We start from the raw sequence: 18,923 nt of genomic DNA on the forward strand, positions 1-18,923 counted from the left end.
AGAAATGGATGAGGAAATAGTTGGAGAAGGCAGAAGACACTGTTTATTTTTACCCTTTACATTTTGCCAGACTTAACGAACTGCTATTGGACATTTATTGCACAATGGTTCAGGTAGACAGTCTCTTGAGTTTCGTTCTTTTGCCAGTATCAAGGTTGACACTATTCATATTATGATTATCTGTATATGTTACCTCCCATCTCATATTTCCCAGCCTTTATCACAGTATTCTGCCTGCAGTAAGTGACTAAAGAAATGTAAGTTATTACTGAACTGAATCTCAGCGTAGTTCATTTTCAGGCTCTACACAGTTCTATACTTTATTTCTCAGAAGAAGCAAGGCCATGGATATCAAAAAGCCACCACTTCACTCTATTACTTCATTCATTAACTCATGCAACACACATTTACTAAGTGCTACCTTTGACTAACCCTGACTATTGAAATGAAGAGGAAAGTGCAACGGCTGCAGTGACTGGTCAGAGTCTGACCATGCTTCCCTGCTGATAAGTGGTGGGCTGAATGAAGGTCCTACCTTGAGAAAGACGGTCAGCCTGACATCCCCAGCAGATGTCAGTCTGGGAACAGAGGAAGAAGTATGTTTTGGGTTTATAGAAAAATAATAAATACAACCATGAGAAGGCTCTTTTATTCTAAAGTAAAAAATGCTTTAATGACTAGAGCATTTAGCACATGGGGGTTTTCATTGTTTTCAATTATGTGCAATTCTGAAAGGATAGCACAAATTCTTAAGCTGAATGGAGAATTGTGGTGAAGCTATTTGTGCTTTTTAAAACATTTGCTTTACTACTTTAAGAAGAGAACTGTAAAATGGAAATAATGATATATTATTACAAGTAAATTACACTGTGGAGTAGCATTAATATTGCAGTTGAAACCTAGAATTTGAAATAAAGATGGAAATATTCATTTGTATATAGTTTTTGTTCTTATCAAAAAATGATTTGGAATTAGGGAGGGAATTACTTCTGCCGGCACATATCCAGCAAGCGTCCAGTCACCTGGCTCTAGAGCCACCTGCCAAGCTCATCTGTCACAATGTGCCATAATCCCAACCAATGTGCTGCCCATCAACTGAAGCTAGCCAGTGCTAAAGGGGTAAAGAAGCGCTCGAGTGAAACATAGTTACGAGAACATTCCCAGATCGGAGCGTTTAACTTTCCACATTTTAGACAGTTATGGTTCCCTGTGGCAATCCCAACTCTCCCTCTGCCTCCTCTATTCCTGGCTTTCCTGAGCTCTGTGGGCACAAAACCTGTTCTAAGTGAGACTGGCGATGGATGGCTTACCAGTGCATTGTAGAAGCTGGATGTTTTACTCCCTGGGAGACGAGGCAAGGAAGGTGGTTGGCCAGAGTAGACACCTGTCTCAATATTGCCACATTTTCCATCTCTAAGTTCTTTTCCACAATGCAAATTATCTAAAAAGGATTGTCTCCTATATTATTGAACTAATTACTTATATTGGATATTGAGGATGGCACCCCAACCTCCCCAACAGCTAATGCTCTCCCAGTATTCATTTGTACATGTTAAATGGGACATTAGGGGGTTGGCTTCCAGAGGCCTCTGCTCTCAATTTCTTTTCTACTCTGAATTTATGATACTATGAATGTCATGTATTATATGTGTGTGCGTTGTCTGCCTCATGAGAATATAGGCTCCCCAGTACCTAGAACAAAATGGGTATTTAATTGGTGTTTGTTGATTGATTGATTGTTTGATAGATGGATGGAAGGACTGGGTAGGGTTGGATGAGCCCTCCTAAGCAGAGGGCTAAAGGAGTGTTTGAGAAATGTAAAAGAGAGACAAGAAGTGAGCAGGAAACAAAGATAACTCTATTTTATTTTAATCTTTTTGTTTTGTGTTTCCTGGTGGCTGCTGCTATGTTGCTGAAAACCCCTGCTGTGGGTTGTCCATGTTTGGCTTTAAGGCTAACAAAATGCTTTGTATACATACACCATCGCCTGTGAGCCTCATAACTACCACCATTTCTTAGATGAGGAAATGGAAACTCAGAAAGTCAAATATTTGTGTAAGAGCTCACAAGTGGAATTCCAGCTCAGCTCTAGGCTATGGGCTATCTCACATCTGCCTGAGGCATATTTCAATTCAGACCTTGCTCCCTAAATCAACATAGTCCCTTCCAGTATCCTTATCCATTTCATACCTCTCCCCACAAAGAAGGGGAAGAAAAAAATTAAGAGAAAGAGGGGGAAAAATAGGTACCAACAATATATATTCTCCATTACCTTCTTGTCCCTTTTTACAATCAATTCCAGAAAGCACTAATTTTGCCTGGCAAGGTTTCCTATTAGGATGTTTGGCTAGGTGGTACAATGGTTAGGAACAAAGAAGTCAGCAGTCAAGAAGATCTGAGTTCAAATTCAGTATCAGCAATCTGGAATTATGCCCAAAAAGTTATCAAACTGTGCATACCCTTCGATCCAGCAGTGTTAGTTACTACAGGGATTATATCCCAAAGAGATACTAAAGAAGGGAAAGGGACCTGTATGTGCCAAAATGTTTGTGGCAGCTCTTTTTATAGTGGCTAGAAACTGGAAAATGAATGGATGTCCATCAATTGGAGAATGGTTGAATAAGTTATGGAATATATGTGGAATATTATTGTTCTGTAAGAAATGACCAGCAGGATGAATACAGAGAGGGTTGGAGAGACTTACATGAAGTGATGCTGAGTGAAATGAGCAGAACCAGGAGATCACTATATATGTCAACAATAAGACTATATGATGATCAATTCTGATGGACGTGGCCCTCTCCAACACTGAGATAATTCAAACCAGTTCCACTTGTGCAGTAATGAAGAGAGCCATCTACACCCAGAGAGAGGACTATGGGAATAAAGTGTGAACCACTACATAGCATTTTTACTGTTTTCATTTTTGCTTGCTTGCATTTTATTCTGCTTCTTTTTTAAAAAGTTGGTTTGATTTGATTTTTCTTGTGTAGCACAACAACTGTATAAATACGTATTCATATATTGGATTTAACATATATTTCTACCATGCTTAACATATACTTACCATCTAGGGGAAAGAGTGGGGGGAGGAGGAAAAATTGGAACACAAGGTTTTGCAAGGGCTAATGTTAAAGAATTGTCCATGTATATGTTTTGAAAAATAAAAAGCTTTAATAAAAAATGAATGTTGAAAACTGTCTTTACATGTAATTGGAAAAATAAAATTATATTGAATTTAAAAATTGCAATGAACCAAAACATTTCTGAAGCACTTGGGATGAAAGAACTGATGAGATCTAAATGCAGATAAAAGCATATTTTTAAAAACGTTATTTTTCTGGTTTTTTTTCTTTTTGGTCTATGTTTTCTTTCACAACATGACTATTATGCAAATATATTTTGTATGACTGAACATGTATAACCTAAGTAAGGGAGAGAACTTGGAAATTGAAAAAAATTTAAATGAATGTTAAAATTTGATTTTGTTTGTAATTAGAAGAAAAATAAAATATTAAACAAATATGGTGAGAGAGAGAGAGAGAGAAAGAGAGAGAGAGAGAGAAAGAGAGAGAGAGAGAAAGATCAAACCATTGCCTTTTTGAATCCTACCTAGTTCTAACCACACATGCAGTCTCATGCCTCATAACATGGTCAGCTGACTAAAAGCAGTTACAGAATGCTTGCACCTGCTCCAAAGCCCACAGAGAATTGCATCACCTGAGTACTTTGAGCATGTTTGTAAGGAATGGATTTATTGACCGTGTTACACATACATCAAAATCATTCAAGATTTCTTGAAAGACATAACAGAAGAGACAATCTTATTCAATAATCTTATTGTCATAAATGTCAGGTAAGACACAAAATACAAAGATATATGCTCACCACAGATCAGCATAGTTATAGAAGTGATCTGGCAGAATTCAAGTTGAAAAGAGGATCCCTATGGATGGTAAGGTCTTCATCATGTTCCTGTTTGCTGGTTGTCATTATGCTGATTGTATCAAACTTTGGGAGGACATAGAGCTGTATCAAGGAGGGAAGAAAAGAAAATCCATCATAAAATAAGACCTTGACTTTGAATTGTAAATTTTCAAAGATATGTCTTGTCGTCTATGGCATTATTCAGTTTCTCTTCTGAGCAGCTAATGGGTACTAGAGTACAATTCCTGTACATTCCCACTTGTTGAAATCCTTCAAATCCCAATTCCCAAGCATCCTCCTTCATGAGGACTTCTTTGATCCTGCCACTTTTTCCTTCATCAGTGAAAAGTGACTGCTTCCTTCTCAAATTTCTCTCTTTGTCTCCTTTCACATTCTGCCTTTAGGTGTATGTGTATATGTGTGTGTGTGTGAATTCTTTACCATATTTTTTACTTTGGATCTCCAGCACCTAACCTGGCACATAGTAGTTACATAATAAACACTTGTTAATTGATTGTTTTTTATTATTATTATATTATTCCTTCCATTGGTATAGACTGAAACCCTTTGCTTTTCCTCATTCTAAATAATACTCATCCATGACTTCCTATAAGTCTTCTACAAAGACAACTTATATCATCATTCTTCTGATTCTTTTAATTATTCATAAGATAGAATATCTCACTAGGTCATTGCACATAGTAGGCACTTAAAAGTGTTTGCTGAATTGTTACTGTCGAATTCCTTGATTGGTTTCTTCTATTTGTGGGGAAACGGCATTGGCATGAATAATGGTAATAGTGAGTTATCAATATTCAGGCTGCTCAAGTAATAAAGTGGTTAAGGATTTTTCTTGTGAAAGATGCTGTTAGATTATCACTGCAAGTGCTTTTTAATTCTGGAATGTCCCTGAGTATTTTTTTTTTCATTTCTTGTTGCTTGCCATTTTAGCATAAAATAATTCTCTAAATATATTAGTTCTATTTTTGAAAAGATATAGTGACCTCGTGGAGCCCTGTATGTCCCCAAATAGGCTGTTTAATCAAGCTCTTGTCATGTCCACTTTAAGATATTAGGAGATAAGGAGGAAAATAACAAATCAGGAGAGAGTCAATCAAACTCTGGGTCAGGAGACAAGTGTACACCAGAAATTCAGGCCGTAATATGTAAAGTGTTCTAAAGTCAAAGCCATCCTGGGAATGAGCCACAGCAGAGGAACCAGAAGTAAACCTTTGCTATCTTCAGTAAAACTTGGAGCAAACATCAATGAGCTGGCTGGTCGGCTGGCCTGATATGGCACAATAACCAAATTCAAATCCCAGGGAAAAATGTCAGATCATTAATTTGTGCACTATAAATGGGTGTTACTTCATACAACCACCATAGTAAAGATCTATTTTTCCCATTCCCCAATGTGCTCTACCTCCCTCCTAGTACCATGAACATACTGCTACTCTTCCTTGAGGTTTGTCATCTAGCCAGCTGGCCACTGATTTTAAGACTCACCTAGTCCCTGGCTCAGAAGCAGAGTCTCCCTTCTCCTTTGCTCTAAGGATGAAAATCAAATCAACATCCAAGATTTAAGCTGGGGGGGGGAGCTACTTTTGCTGTTGAAGGAGGGAGCTTAATGAACTCAAACTCATATCTCCACTGCTAGTTGGTCTAAAAGGAACAGGGAGCCCTGAAGACTACAGTTCTGGGAAGAAAATATAATGCTGATGAAGTGGGAAAGGACCTGACTAAAAGATCCCTGTGCAATTTAAATTCACAAGGAGGTTAATTGATGAATTGAGATTTTTGAGAAGACATAGAAAGTCAGGGCAAGGATGAATACAAAAATTAACATGATCCTGTAAGCTAAATCCCAGAATGAACTAGTGGCAGGAAGGAATGATAAGGAGCAATAAGAGAGTTTGTTTTCGTAACTGTGTTGGGGGAAACGGGTTACAGAATGGGTAGGGCTACTGCTCAGGCTAGATGAGGTGATGAAGATATATAAGGACGAGGCAGAAGCAATCAACTTCACTTCTGCTTTCAGGGGGAAATGATTTTTAAACTGGGAAGGACATAGTAATTCTGGTTAACAGGGAGTAGAAACAGTAAGTCCTCACCTTGCTGCCTTTAATAAGCTAATGTTCCCTGGCCCAGATGAACTATATTTAGTTCTTAGGTACTAAGAGTACCTAAGTAACTTATTACCAAAGGAAATACAGATGTGCCTGCTGAGTCCCTATGGGTAATCTTTGTTTTGCTTTTAAGTGTCAGAGCAGGGACTTATACCAAGATCTCCTGACTCTAGACCCAATATTCTTTATTTAATTTTTTACATTAAAATTAAATTTTTTAATGAATAAAAAAATCTATTTTTTTTATCCTTCCTAACCCCTTCCTTTGAAGAAAGAGAAACCAAGAAGGAAGGAAGGAAAGAAATTTAGAAAAATGAAACTGCTGCAACAAATATGTATTATCAGACAAAACTAATTGGGCCATATGTCTGAAAAGGATGTGCCTCAGTCTGCCCTCTGAGTCAGGAAGTGAGGGTGTTTCATCCTGGGTCCCCTGAAATTGTAGACGGTGGTTGCATTAATCAGAATTCCTAAATCTTTCAATGTTGTTTGTCTTTCCAGTGTTGTTATTGTATAAATTATTCTCTTGGTTATTTTACTCTGCATCAATTCATGTAAGTCTTCCCTGGCATGCAAATGTCATGGTGATGAAAGCCTTAGACCTGGAGTTGGGAAGGCTTGCGTTCAAATCCGATCTGAGAAACTTACCAACTTCGTAGCTATGGCCAAGTCATTTAACTTCTATCTTCAGTTTCCTCACTTATAAAATGGGAATAATAATAGCACCCATCTCCTAAGGTTTTTTGTGAGGATGAAATGAGATTATATTTGTAAAGCATTTTGCAAATGTTAAAACACTATGTGAATATTATTATCATTAGCACCTATTATTCCAAGGTTTCTCTGAAATTATCTTCATATCTTATTGGACAATAGTATTATATTGCAGGGCAGCTAGGTAGTATAGTGGACAGAGCACTGGCCCAGAATCAGGAGGACCTGAATTCAAATTCAGCCTCAGACACTTACTAGCTATTGGGCAAATCATTTAACCTAGTTTGCCTCCATTCCCCATCTCTAAAATGATCTGAAGAAGGAAATGGCAAAAACTACTTCAGTATCTTTGCCAAGAAAACACCAAATGACATCAGGAAGAATCGGATATGACTAATTGACAAACAATAACAAAGTTCTATGACATTCATATGCCATTATTTGTTCAGCCAGTTCTCAACTAATTTCTCAACTTAGTTTCTAGTTTCTTACCACCACCAGGAGAGTTGCTTTGAATATTTTTGTACATGTGAGTACTTTTTTTCCTCTTTTTTTTTAAACTCTTTGGGGATATAGATACCTGATATCACTGGGTCAGAGAATAAGTTCCATTTAGTAACTTTTGGGGGACACAATTCCAAATTGCTTTCCAGAATGATGATATCAATTCACAGATGCACCATATTGTTGGCAATTTTTGAAAGGTCTTGATGAGTAATAGAGGGGTCATAGGACAAGAGAATGGAAAATATGGTTCTACTTTTCAAATGCATGGAAAAGGGCAAAGTTTAAAAACTGCTGAATTCTGTCTCTGGAAAAATTCTAGAATATGTGATTAAAAGAATCATTTGTAAACATTTAGAAGATCATAGCTTCTTCAAAAACTTTATTTAACGAATTAACTTCATTTCCTTTTTTGAGAAGACTAGTCTAGATAACTAGACTAAGTCAGGATAAAAATAGCACTCTTTGATTTCAACAAAGTGTTTAACCATGCTATCTTTATGAATAAGAAAAAGAGCCATGGGCTAGACCAGAAATCCTTAACCTTGGGTCCATATTTAGATTGAAGAATGAAAATAGATTACTGAAATAAATCCAGTGAACTTATTTCAACATAACTGGTTTCCTTTGTAATCATGTATTATTTGGTTTGGTTGTTTGTTTTATTACATTATTCTATGAAGGCAATTCTTGACTTCACTGGACTGCCAAATGAGTCAGGACATAGAAAATGCTAAGAATCGATGGCTTCAATTATAATTCAGTTAAGTAGATATGGAGCTAGTTGAATCCAAAGAGTTGTTAATGAGTCAATGTTAACTTGGAAGGAGGTGTCTGGATGAAAGTCTCAGGAAACGATGCTGCTTAACATTTTTATAAGATGAATCCTAATAGGAATGTGTCTACCTTTGGTCAAGAAGATTTATGTCAACTAGGCCTGAACAAACATTTTCAAAATTAATTCAGCAGGACAGGGGTATTACAGATAACTCCGCTTTTTGAAGGAGCTGACTAACTACACTATTGCCCTATATGATCCAAGGAATTGGATGGGTGGATGTTTGGGGATTTTTTAATTGTTGCTTATTTTGCCTCGGTAATCCAGCCTTCTTAAACTCCTGAAGGAATACCTGCTCAACAGAGGCCTGTTTTCCCACAAACTAGCCCAACACTAGAAATGCCACTTTTGCCCAGGTAGTCGCAAGTTTCTGAATGTGACAAAATGTGAGAAATTCTGACAGGTCTTCTGCCCTCCAATTAAAGATAAAAGTAAAATGATGCTCACTTGGCAGATATGTGAGGTTCTTGTTCAGGATTAGGTTGAACTAGATGGACTCTAAGGTTCCTCTCAGGGAAAGGGATCTAAGAAATTCACTGGGCTGCAGGTGGGTAGGGCGTCTACCTGTTTCCAAAGCCATTCACTCCCAGTCTATAAAGTATCAGTCAATCATAAATTCTTCCAAAGTTTGGCTCACTCATTTCTGGAACCATTCCCAGACATAGGCCTGCAGCCACTAGCCAGAGGAGCAAAACAGCAAGGACCTCTGCGCATATCAGGGGAGAAGTATGTGTTCATTTTAACATTAGATTTGAAATAAAATTAGTGTGGGACTGACCTTTTTGTGGAGGTTTGAGAGGGGCAGAGAGAGGGAAAATAGGAACTAGCTACATGCCTGCCATAACTAGGAATTCTTGCAAATGAGGCAAGAGCCACAAACTGTATCTGGAGGAAGATGCATGAAAAGTTTCTTTAGCTGTGAAGTAAGGATAGACAGCTCATTGTGGGGCAAGAGAGAGATGGTCTATTCTCACCCCAAACAGATGGCTGCCCTGTCTCCTACTTGGTAGCTTTCTAATCTCGGTAACTAGATGCTTAGGTGAATGGTTTCATCATCCTTGGTCCCCAATAATTGAATACTAAGGGTTTGGGGGCCAAGTGGTCACCCTCACAGCAATAGATGTTCTAGGGTGAATTCCTCCATTAACTGAGGAAACCAAAGCGCAGAATTACAATCAGAGCAGGAACTAATGCAAACAAGATTAGAAGGGAAACAACAAATTGGGAAAATATTTTTACAGTTAAAGGTTCTGATAAAGGCCTCATCTCCAAAATATACAGAGAATTGACTTTAATTTATAAGAAATCAAACCTTCTCCAATTGATAAATGGTCAAAGGATATGAACAGACAATTCTTAAATGATGAAATTGAAACTATATCCACTCATATGAAAGAATGTTCCAAATCACTACTGATCAGAGAAATGCAAATTAAGACAACTCTGAGATACCACTACACACCTGTCAGATTGGCTAAGATGACAGGAACAAATAATGATGAATGTCGGAGGGGATGTGGGAAAACTGGGACACTGATGCATCGTTGGTGGGATTGTGAACTGATCCAACCATTCTGGAGAGCAATTTGGAACCATGACCAAAAAGTTATCAAAATGTGCATACCCTTTGACCCAGCAGTGCTACTACTGGGCGTATATCCCAAAGAAATACTAAAGATGGAAAGGGACCTGTATGTGCCAAAATGTTTGTGGCAGCCCTTTTGTAGTGGCTAGAAACTGGAAAATGAATGGATGTCCATCAGTTGGAGAATGATTGGGTAAATTATGGTATATGAATGTTATGGAATATTATTGTTCTGTAAGAAATGACCAGCAGGATGAATACAGAGAGGCTTGGAGAGACTTACATCAACTGATGCTGAGTGAAATGAGCAGAACCAGAAGATCACTGTACACTTCAATGTTATATGAAAATGTATTCTGATGGAAGTGGAAATCTTCAACACAAAGAAGATCCAACTCACTTCCAGTTGATCAATGACGGACAAAAACAGCTACACCCAGAGAAGGAACACTGGGAAATGAATGTAAACTATTTGCATTTTTGTTTTTCTTCCCAGGTTACTTATATCTTCAAAATCCAATTCTTACCCTACAACAAGAAAATATGTATGGGATTGCCTGTCATCTAGGGGAAGGAGTAGAGGGAGGGAGGGGAAAATTTGGAAAAATGAATACAAGGGATAATGTTGTAAAAAAAATTACTCACGCATATATACTGTCAAAAAATTATAATTATAAAATTTAAAAAAAACAATCAGAGCAGGAATTAAAATTCTCCTAAATATCAAGCCAGAAGTCTAAAATCCAGCTGCTGTCACTACCATCACTACTTCATGTCACCATGATCAGTGGGTTCATTGTGGACAAGTACCCTGGTCTCATGACTCAGGATAAATAGCTCAAAGGATAGGGGGTGAAACACATCACATCAAAATCCAAGCTCATTTACTTCTACCAGAAAGTTTAAGAAGATTAGTAGGGCAAAAATTAAAGGAGAAAGAAAAGGTCCTTGAGAAGAAGATAGATATGTCAAGTCAATGCTCATTGAGCATTTATTAAAATATAATTATATTATACATAAAATATTAAATGTAATATATAATTATATGAGCATTTATTATTGTATAATATATAATTATATAAGCATTTATTAAGCATTTACTGTTTGCCAGACAGTGTAATTGCTAGCACTTTCCAAGCTCATTTACCTCTACCAGAAAGTTTAAGACTAGTAGGACAATAATTATAGGAGAAAGAAAAGGTCTTTGAGAAGGGGGAGATAGTTATGTCATTGAGCATTTATTATAATATAATTATATCATATATATTTTATATTAATTCTATATAACATATTAATTTATATAAGCATTTATTGTTTTATAATATATAATTATATAAGTATTAAGCACTTACTGTTTGCCAGACACTGTGCTAAATGCTGGCAATATAAATATAATTTATAAAGAAAGACAATTCTTGTCCTCAAGGAGTTTATATTTTAAGAGAGAAGGAAAGGGTTCAGAGGAATATCTGGGTACTTAAAGTGGAGATTTCTGAAGGATTTCTAGTCAGAGGAAAAAGATTTAGAGGGAAGGGATCTTCCAGGGTGAGGAGGCTACTGGGTCATGGGAAGGAATCCCAAAGATGCAACAGAAATAGACCCCAGAGAGGGATGAATGAATCTCACGAGTGAAGCTTCTCTGCTGAGAGAATTAGGGAGTCATGGGAAGCTTTAGAAGAACTTCTGTGGAGAGTAGGATAATGAATTGATTGGGGAAGTGTAGAAGGATTGCCCAGCGGCCGTGAGAACCCAGTTATTTAGCATCAATTTGCAGTGATTCCAGTCAGAATCTTGCAGGATTTTCTCCATCTTCGCTTGGCAGCACATGTATAGGAGTAAAGGCAGCGGACGATGGAAATGATCCAAGGCTGAAGCTTGGCAGGGCTGGGGATTAAAGATTCAAGAGCAAGGGATTCAGTGTAGGGTTCAACTGGTTCACTAGAGGGTCAAGATGAGGGATGGAGTGGCTAATGCAGAGGTAATAACGTAGGAAAGAACTGAGGGATGGAATTGGAGGCTGCAGGGTGGACAAAGAGTAGGGTTTGGTGTGGGAAGAGAGGAAAAAAAACTAATAATTATGATCAGATCTGGAGCTTTCACAATTAAGTTATTTGCTCAGGGTCAAACAGGTCGTATCTAAGACTGCAACTGGATTCCAGCCTCTCTGACCCCAAATTTAGAATTCTACTATCCTAACTAGATGCCTTCTACAGTTTCCCAAATAAGTGATCGCATGCTACAAAATGCTAATACTTCTTTACGACTTGCTTCATAATAGTTGTGGCAAGTGGGAAAATGCTGCCTAGGGGAATCAAAGGTACTAGACTCACAGATCCAGGTCCGAAGGTACCGGAAAGGTCATCTAAATGAGCCCCTTCATTTTCATCCACTGAGCCGTTAGCAGGGTATGGCTGCTGGGTATGCTACAGCTTCTTAGAGCCATTGGGTAAAGGTGGCACCCAAGGTGGAAGAGCAGCCCTGAAAAAAGCTCTCATTCTAGAGGTCCTGGTCCTCTTGGAATGCGCCATACCCCCTGGCTGAAGGTAACCAACAGACCTCAAACCCATCAGTGAGTTAGGGGGAGGTCTTCCCTAAGCATTGAAGGCTTTTCCTGGCAGACTGGATGGCTGGGAACAATGTGTTCCAATGGCCATGAAGGCTGCTGAAATAGGTTCTGTGAAGTGCCTAAAATTTGGTCAGACATTGAAGTTATTCATTATACCCTGGGCCATTGCTGATTTTTTTTTCTTTTAAAAGGCAATGGGGTTAAGTGACTTTCCCAGAATCACACACATAGCAAATCTTAAATGTCTAAGGCAGGATTTGAACTCAGATCCTCTTGACTTCAGGGCTGGTGCTTTATCTACTATGCCTTCTAACTGCTCCCATTGCTGATCATCTTGACTTTGTCCTTTCTTTGTCCTTTCTTTTCTTATTTGTCTTTGATACCTCAGGAAGAGAAAGTAAGGCTGGCTCTGACTCATTTAAATCCAATTCATGCAGGAGTCAAGATATCACACCTTCTTGTCACTGTTTGAAAACAAAGGACAAAGGACAAACAACTAAACCTGATGCCACTTTCCTAGGTCCAGGTAAATGCTGACAAAGATTGCTTCCTGTATCTTCCTTTCTCTGCTCTTAAACCATATGGCTCCCAAAGGGGTGCTAGATTTTGTTATACTATATCAGGCTATAATTCTCCTGTTGTTTGGGAGAAATATATTTATTTGTGATGATTTTAAAATTTCATTTCATGATGTTATCTCAAATTTATTTATTCCTATTTATTATATTTCCATTTAATTTATAATCTATTTTATTTTCTATTTCTTTTACAACTCTACATGTCTTTGTGGAATGAGGGGACATTTCATTTTTTGGAAGGCTATGAATGTGGGATTTCATTTGTATAAGGAACACCTAGTGTGGAAACTTTCTCCATTCATAAAGATTGGCAGCTTATCTATAATTTATAATCTTAAAAAATTGCTTGAAAGGTTAAATGAATTATTTGAAGTCAAAGGCTGTGTGTATGTCAGAACTCAAAAACAGTTCCCTCCCCACTATGCCATGCTAAATTTTAGAATATTTATAGTCTAAAAATAAAAATAGAATAGCAGTAACAGTCTATTTTTAAATTTCAATAATAAGATATACTCTGAAATATTAAAAGCAAATTATACATCAAGAAGCTATGATTTCAGATCCCTCTGTAATTTAGTAAATGGTCTACGACAGTTATTTATGATCAGCTTAGTAATAGACGTCTCCAAACTTCTCTAGATTGGCCTTTCGCTGGTAATAGATATGCTGCACATACATGTGCATGTATCACTGCATCAATCATAAAGACTTTCTAGCTTGATGGCACCTGCCAGAATTTTTAAAAATAGATAAATAACACTACAAAGAAAATAATGGAACAATGAGTTTGTTTTCCGTTTTTAAAAAATGTTGTGAGCTCAAAAGACAGACTTAAAATATCTAAGATCTTCCATAGCCAGCTGACTGGATTCTGATGGCTGGAATCTGCAGTACAAGAAAGCCAAGATAGTCCTTAGGGCTACACAGAAAGAGTTTGCAGATCCCTTTCCCCCAACTGGGGAAGAACCACATCACAGTTGAAAATTAGCAGATGACAGCAAAGATCAACAGCAATTCATCGGAGAAAACCATCAGAGAGCAAAAGAGAATTGTATGTCACTAGAAGACAATCAGCTTTTCAGTGTTGAAAAACTTGAGTGGTCCAAACCAAATGTGTTGTTTACACATTTGCCCCTTCACCATATAGTCCTTGTATTTATCCTCTCAAACCTTTGACAATGTGGTAAATAGTCAGGAAATATTCAGGTGTGTATGAGAAATTTATCACTTATTTTCTTATCCTGTTGGATTATATTACTTTGGTTTTGAACCAATTAACCTAATAAAGGAAAATATAGCATAAGAGACTCGTGAACTATGATTCTATGTGTATACTAACTGCCCATTCTTCAAATATACAAAGTAGATAAAAGGCATTGTGGGGATATGGGTGGTGTTTGTGAAATGTTAAAAATGTAGAGCAAGATCTCCTGTGTATTATTTGTATGAAACAGACAAACAACTTTCTGTTTATAATGCTACCATCCTAGTATTAATCTTTATTATCATTCAGTTAATACTATTATGATAGCAGGGATTGTGTCTTACCTAAAACTAGTATCTCCTTTGTTGTTCTGATTATAGAGATATTCAATAAATACTTGTTGAATTGAATTGGTGTGAACTCTGAGAGCAGCTATTAAAACTTAAAAAGCGGACTAAGATTTTGGGACACCCTATAATAACTGATGATAAGGAAGAGGATACTTTGGGTCATCAAGTTGACAATCCAAGATCCTAATTAGTATAGACCATGGAGCTAGGTTCTGTGAAGATTAAAAGTAAGTAGGAGTTAGTCCCTGCTGTTAGGGACCCTACATTGTCTTTGGGGAGACAAGGTACAAATGCATTTAAAGTTAGATGATACAGTTCATTCATATAAGAAATGTCACAAGCCTGTCCCTTGATTAAGTGCCAAATGAATTGATAAAGCAATTAAGTCTCAGAAATTCAGACATGAGAAAATATCATGGGCTGGAGTAGACTAGAAAAAGGCTTTATATCCTGAAAAGGTCTTGAACTGAATCTTGACAGATGTGTAGGAAAGGAGTAGGGGGAAAGTTCAAATTCTAGCTGCAACATTTTCATTGGTATGACTACAGACAAGTCACTTAATTTGCCTAAGTTCCCAAGCTGTTAAAAAATTTTCAGTAGTATTTTTCCATAGTTTTCAACATTCATTTTTGTAAGATTCTGATTTCTAATTTTTTTTCTCCCTCCCTCCCTTGTCTTTCCCCTCCCCAAGACAGCATTCTGATATAGGTTAATCATGTGTAATCCTATTAAGCATATTTCCATGTGTATCATGTAGTGCAAGAAAAATCAGACCAAAAGGGAAAAAACGAGGAAGAAAAACAAACAAACAAAAAAGGTAAAAACACTTTGCTTCCCTCCACATTCAATCTCCATAGCTCTCTCTGGGTGTGATGGCATTTTCCATCCCAAATCTATTGGAATTCCCTTGAATCACCTCATTGTTGAGAAGAGTCATGTCCATCCCAGTTGATCACCACATAATCTTCTTGTTACTATGTTCAATGATCTCCTGGTTCTGTTCACTTCACTCAGCATCAATCCATATAAGTCTTTTGGGCTTTTCCGAAATCAGCCTGCTCATCAATTTTTATAGAACAATAATATTCCGTTACATCATTCATGGCATAATTTATTCAGTCATTCCCCATTGTCCACTCATGTAGTTCCTTGCAACTACAAGAAAGAGTTTAAGCTTCAGTTTTAAATTAAAAATTTTCAGTTAAAATGACCAGTAGGATGAATACAGAGGCTGTATACATGAACTGATGCTGAGGGAAATGAGCAGAACCAGATCATTATACATAGCAACAAGACTGTATGATGATCAATTCTGATGAATGTAGCTTTATTCAACAATGAGAGGATCCAAATCAATTCCAATAGAGCAGTAATAAACAGAACCAGCTACAGCCAGAGAAAGAGCTCTGGGAGATGAGTGTGGACCACAACATAACATTTACACTCTTTCTGTTGTTGTTTGCTTGCATTTTTGTTTTTTCTTCTCAGGTTATTTTTACCTTCTTTCTAAATCTGATCTTTCTTGTGCAACAAGATAACTGTATAAATATGTATACATATTTTATTTAACATATATTTTAACATATTTAACATGTATGGGACTACCTCCCCTAGATGGCAGGGATGGAGGGAAGGAGGAGAAAAGTTGAAACAGAAGTTTTTGCAAGGGACAATGCTGAAAAAAATTACCCATGCATATGTTTTGTATATAAAAAGCTATAATAAAAAAATTAATTTAATTTAATTTTTAAAAAATTTTTCAGCTAAAGATCTATTCTCTATCTTTTCACTTATTTTCCCTGCTCCCTCTCCCACTGGGGAAAAACGTAACAAATATGCATAATCAAACAAAAACAAATTCCCAGATTAGTCAGATCTAAAATGTATATGTTCCATTTTGTACACTGAGTCTACAACCTTTCTGTTAGGAAGTGGGGAATAGTCTTTAGAATCAGTCCTCTGGTATTAAATAACATTGCATTAGAACTCAAGCTCCTTGAGAGCAGAGATTATTTTTGCTTTTCTTTCAATCAACCAAAACCCTTTTATTAAGTACTTAACTATGTGACTGGCATTGTGCTAGGTGCTAGGGATAAAAAGACAAAAAACAAAAGCAAAAATAAGAAACACACATAGTTTCTGCCCTTAAGGAATATATAAGTATGTATTAAATGGTTAGTGTAACCACAGTCTGATTTTATCTTCACTTCTGAAAATGGGGTCAGAATTGGGAGTTTCAGGTGTATCTTACCATTCCCAATTGGTAAGGAGGAGGTCGTTGCTCTAACCTCTCCTCTCTCTAGGAGACAGCTAGGGAGGAAAATTTAAGTAGAGCCTTTGATCGTGGTGGTGGTGGGTGGGACAATTTGGCTATGGACTCAAAGCTAAGTTCTTAGGAAAAGTAGTCAGTAACTTAGACTGCTTCCTCTTTGAATTCAATTCATGCAAGATTGGGGCTGCCAGTGGCCACTAAAAAGAATGAATGCTTCAAGATTTCCTCAAGTGACACTGCCTAACACAGAAATGGAAATTCCAAAGGAGTATAAGACACAGAGACCTTTGCCCAGGACTTCAAGGAAATAGAGGAATTTAGAAGAGGTGGGGGGCGGCGAATCCTTGTGTTATATATCTCGAGTCAAACTCCAAGAGTGGGTAACCAGCCCATTAGTGTGGGAACCTGAAAACTGGCTTTTCTGCCATCTCGCCAAACACACCTACATTCATTGGACCCTTGAAAGATCAAGGTGTCTGCAAGGTATCATTCCCTGAAACTCCTAATTTATATTGGGAGCTAGCTAAAAAGCTCTCTTTGGCCCCCAACCTTCCTTTCCAGTGATAAAGAGTGTGTCACATCACACCATATGAAACACTTAATCAAAACCCATCTTCTTGAACAAATCCTTAACCTCCAGCACACGGATCACAGAGGCCAGGGGACAAGACAGAGTTCCAGCTAAGGGTGGCGCATCCTTTGATTAAGATGATACACAGCTAGCCTCTTTTTTTTTTTTCCTTCAGGGTTACAAATTCCGGATCTGTCCCCTTTTTGATTTGACAACATTAGATTTCAGCAGAGGTTGACACCAAAAAGAGACCAAGACTGGTTCTGTCTTCAACAGGGGATTAGGAGATAATTTCTTACAATCCTTTTCAGTAATGATCTCAGATTTTCTGATCTTTCCATAAGCAAGTTTCTTTTTTCCCCCTGATAACCTGGTTTTAAAGTATGGCAGAGACCTGCTTGCTTCTGATTCCTTACTTAGGGAGTATCTAAATATACTTAATCTACAGGCCTTGGAAAAGGCTTCCGCTTTCCCTCTTTTCCTTCTCTTTTTTCAGCTATTTTTCCCCCCAGAGACTTAAACCTTCAAGTGATCGCTGCTTTCACTCTCTTGGATTTGGGGGGGAGGAGGAGGCTTTACTTCCCCTACCATAGAGCATTTTAGACTAGAGCTGGAAGCCTCAGGGGATTTCAGCAATCTTGGTTGTCTGTAACCTAAAAGAATTACTTTCAGCACGTAACTTGTACCAGAAATTTTTTTTTAAAAGTATTCAAGTGACAAAAGGGAGGCAGCAGGACATAATGGATAGAGAGTGGGTCTCAGGAAGATTTTTTCCAAATCCTGATCTGCATATTCTGCTAGTTGTATGACCCAGCAGTCTTTTAACTTCTCAAGCTTTAGGTAACAGTCTGAGACTAGAAGTGGCAGATCTGCCTTGGTAAAGGGAGTTTCCTTTTTAAATCTATAAAATCACAAGCCCGCTCCCCATACTATCTTTCAGGCCTCCAGCACTGATCTGGGTATAGAAGGTGATATAGAAAAAAAAAAGATGCAACATAGTCTCTGCCCTCTAGAAGATCACAATATGGTCAGTGAGCCAATATGTGTGTATCTACGTCTGGGTTTTTAAGTACTGAATTACACTATATATACTGTAAATGTGCAGGGAGTTTATAAGACGAGACCAATGAGTTTAGAACTTTACTAGGACCTTGAAGAATAGGATAAATAGTAAAGAGGGAAAATTGTTATTCTAGATGATAAAGACAACCTTATCAAAAGCAGAATGGTGGGAATGAGAGCAATGAATTCATAGGAAAGTTTGGAGATAGGCCCAATTATAGAAGAGAATATTTTGGGAGTACTGGAAATAAAATTGCATGAATAAAAGGGGGCCAATCTAGAGAAGGTTTTTTTTTTTAGAATTTTTTTCCACAGTATATATGCATGAGCAATTTTTTTTATAACATTATCCCTTATATTCATTTTTCCAAATTATCCCCCCCCTCCCTCCACTCCCTCCCCCCAATGACAGGCAATCCCATACATTTTACATGTGTTACAGTATAACCTAGATACAATATATGTGTGTAAATCCAATTTTCTTGTTGCACATTAAGTATTAGATTCCGAAGGTATAAGTAACCTGGGTAGATAGACAGTAGTGCTAACAATTTACATTCGCTTCCCAGTGTTCCTTCTCTGGGTGTAGTTATTTCTGTCCATCATTGATCAACTGGAAGTGAGTT

At 37.4% G+C, this 18,923-nt stretch overlaps 1 long non-coding RNA gene across 2 annotated transcripts in view; it reads right to left on the reverse strand.

Moving 5' to 3' along the window:
- LOC141562852 (uncharacterized) overlaps positions 1–18,923 on the reverse strand; it is a 148,037-nt gene that overhangs the window by 108,921 nt on the left and 20,193 nt on the right. For both annotated transcript variants that reach the window (XR_012488265.1, XR_012488266.1), the window contains exon 2: positions 3,889–4,029. This is a non-coding gene — a long non-coding RNA (uncharacterized LOC141562852). The remainder of the gene's footprint in view (positions 1–3,888; positions 4,030–18,923) is intronic.

Source organism: Sminthopsis crassicaudata, chromosome 3 (assembly GCF_048593235.1).
Source record: "Sminthopsis crassicaudata isolate SCR6 chromosome 3, ASM4859323v1, whole genome shotgun sequence".
Lineage (NCBI taxonomy): Eukaryota > Metazoa > Chordata > Mammalia > Dasyuromorphia > Dasyuridae > Sminthopsis > Sminthopsis crassicaudata.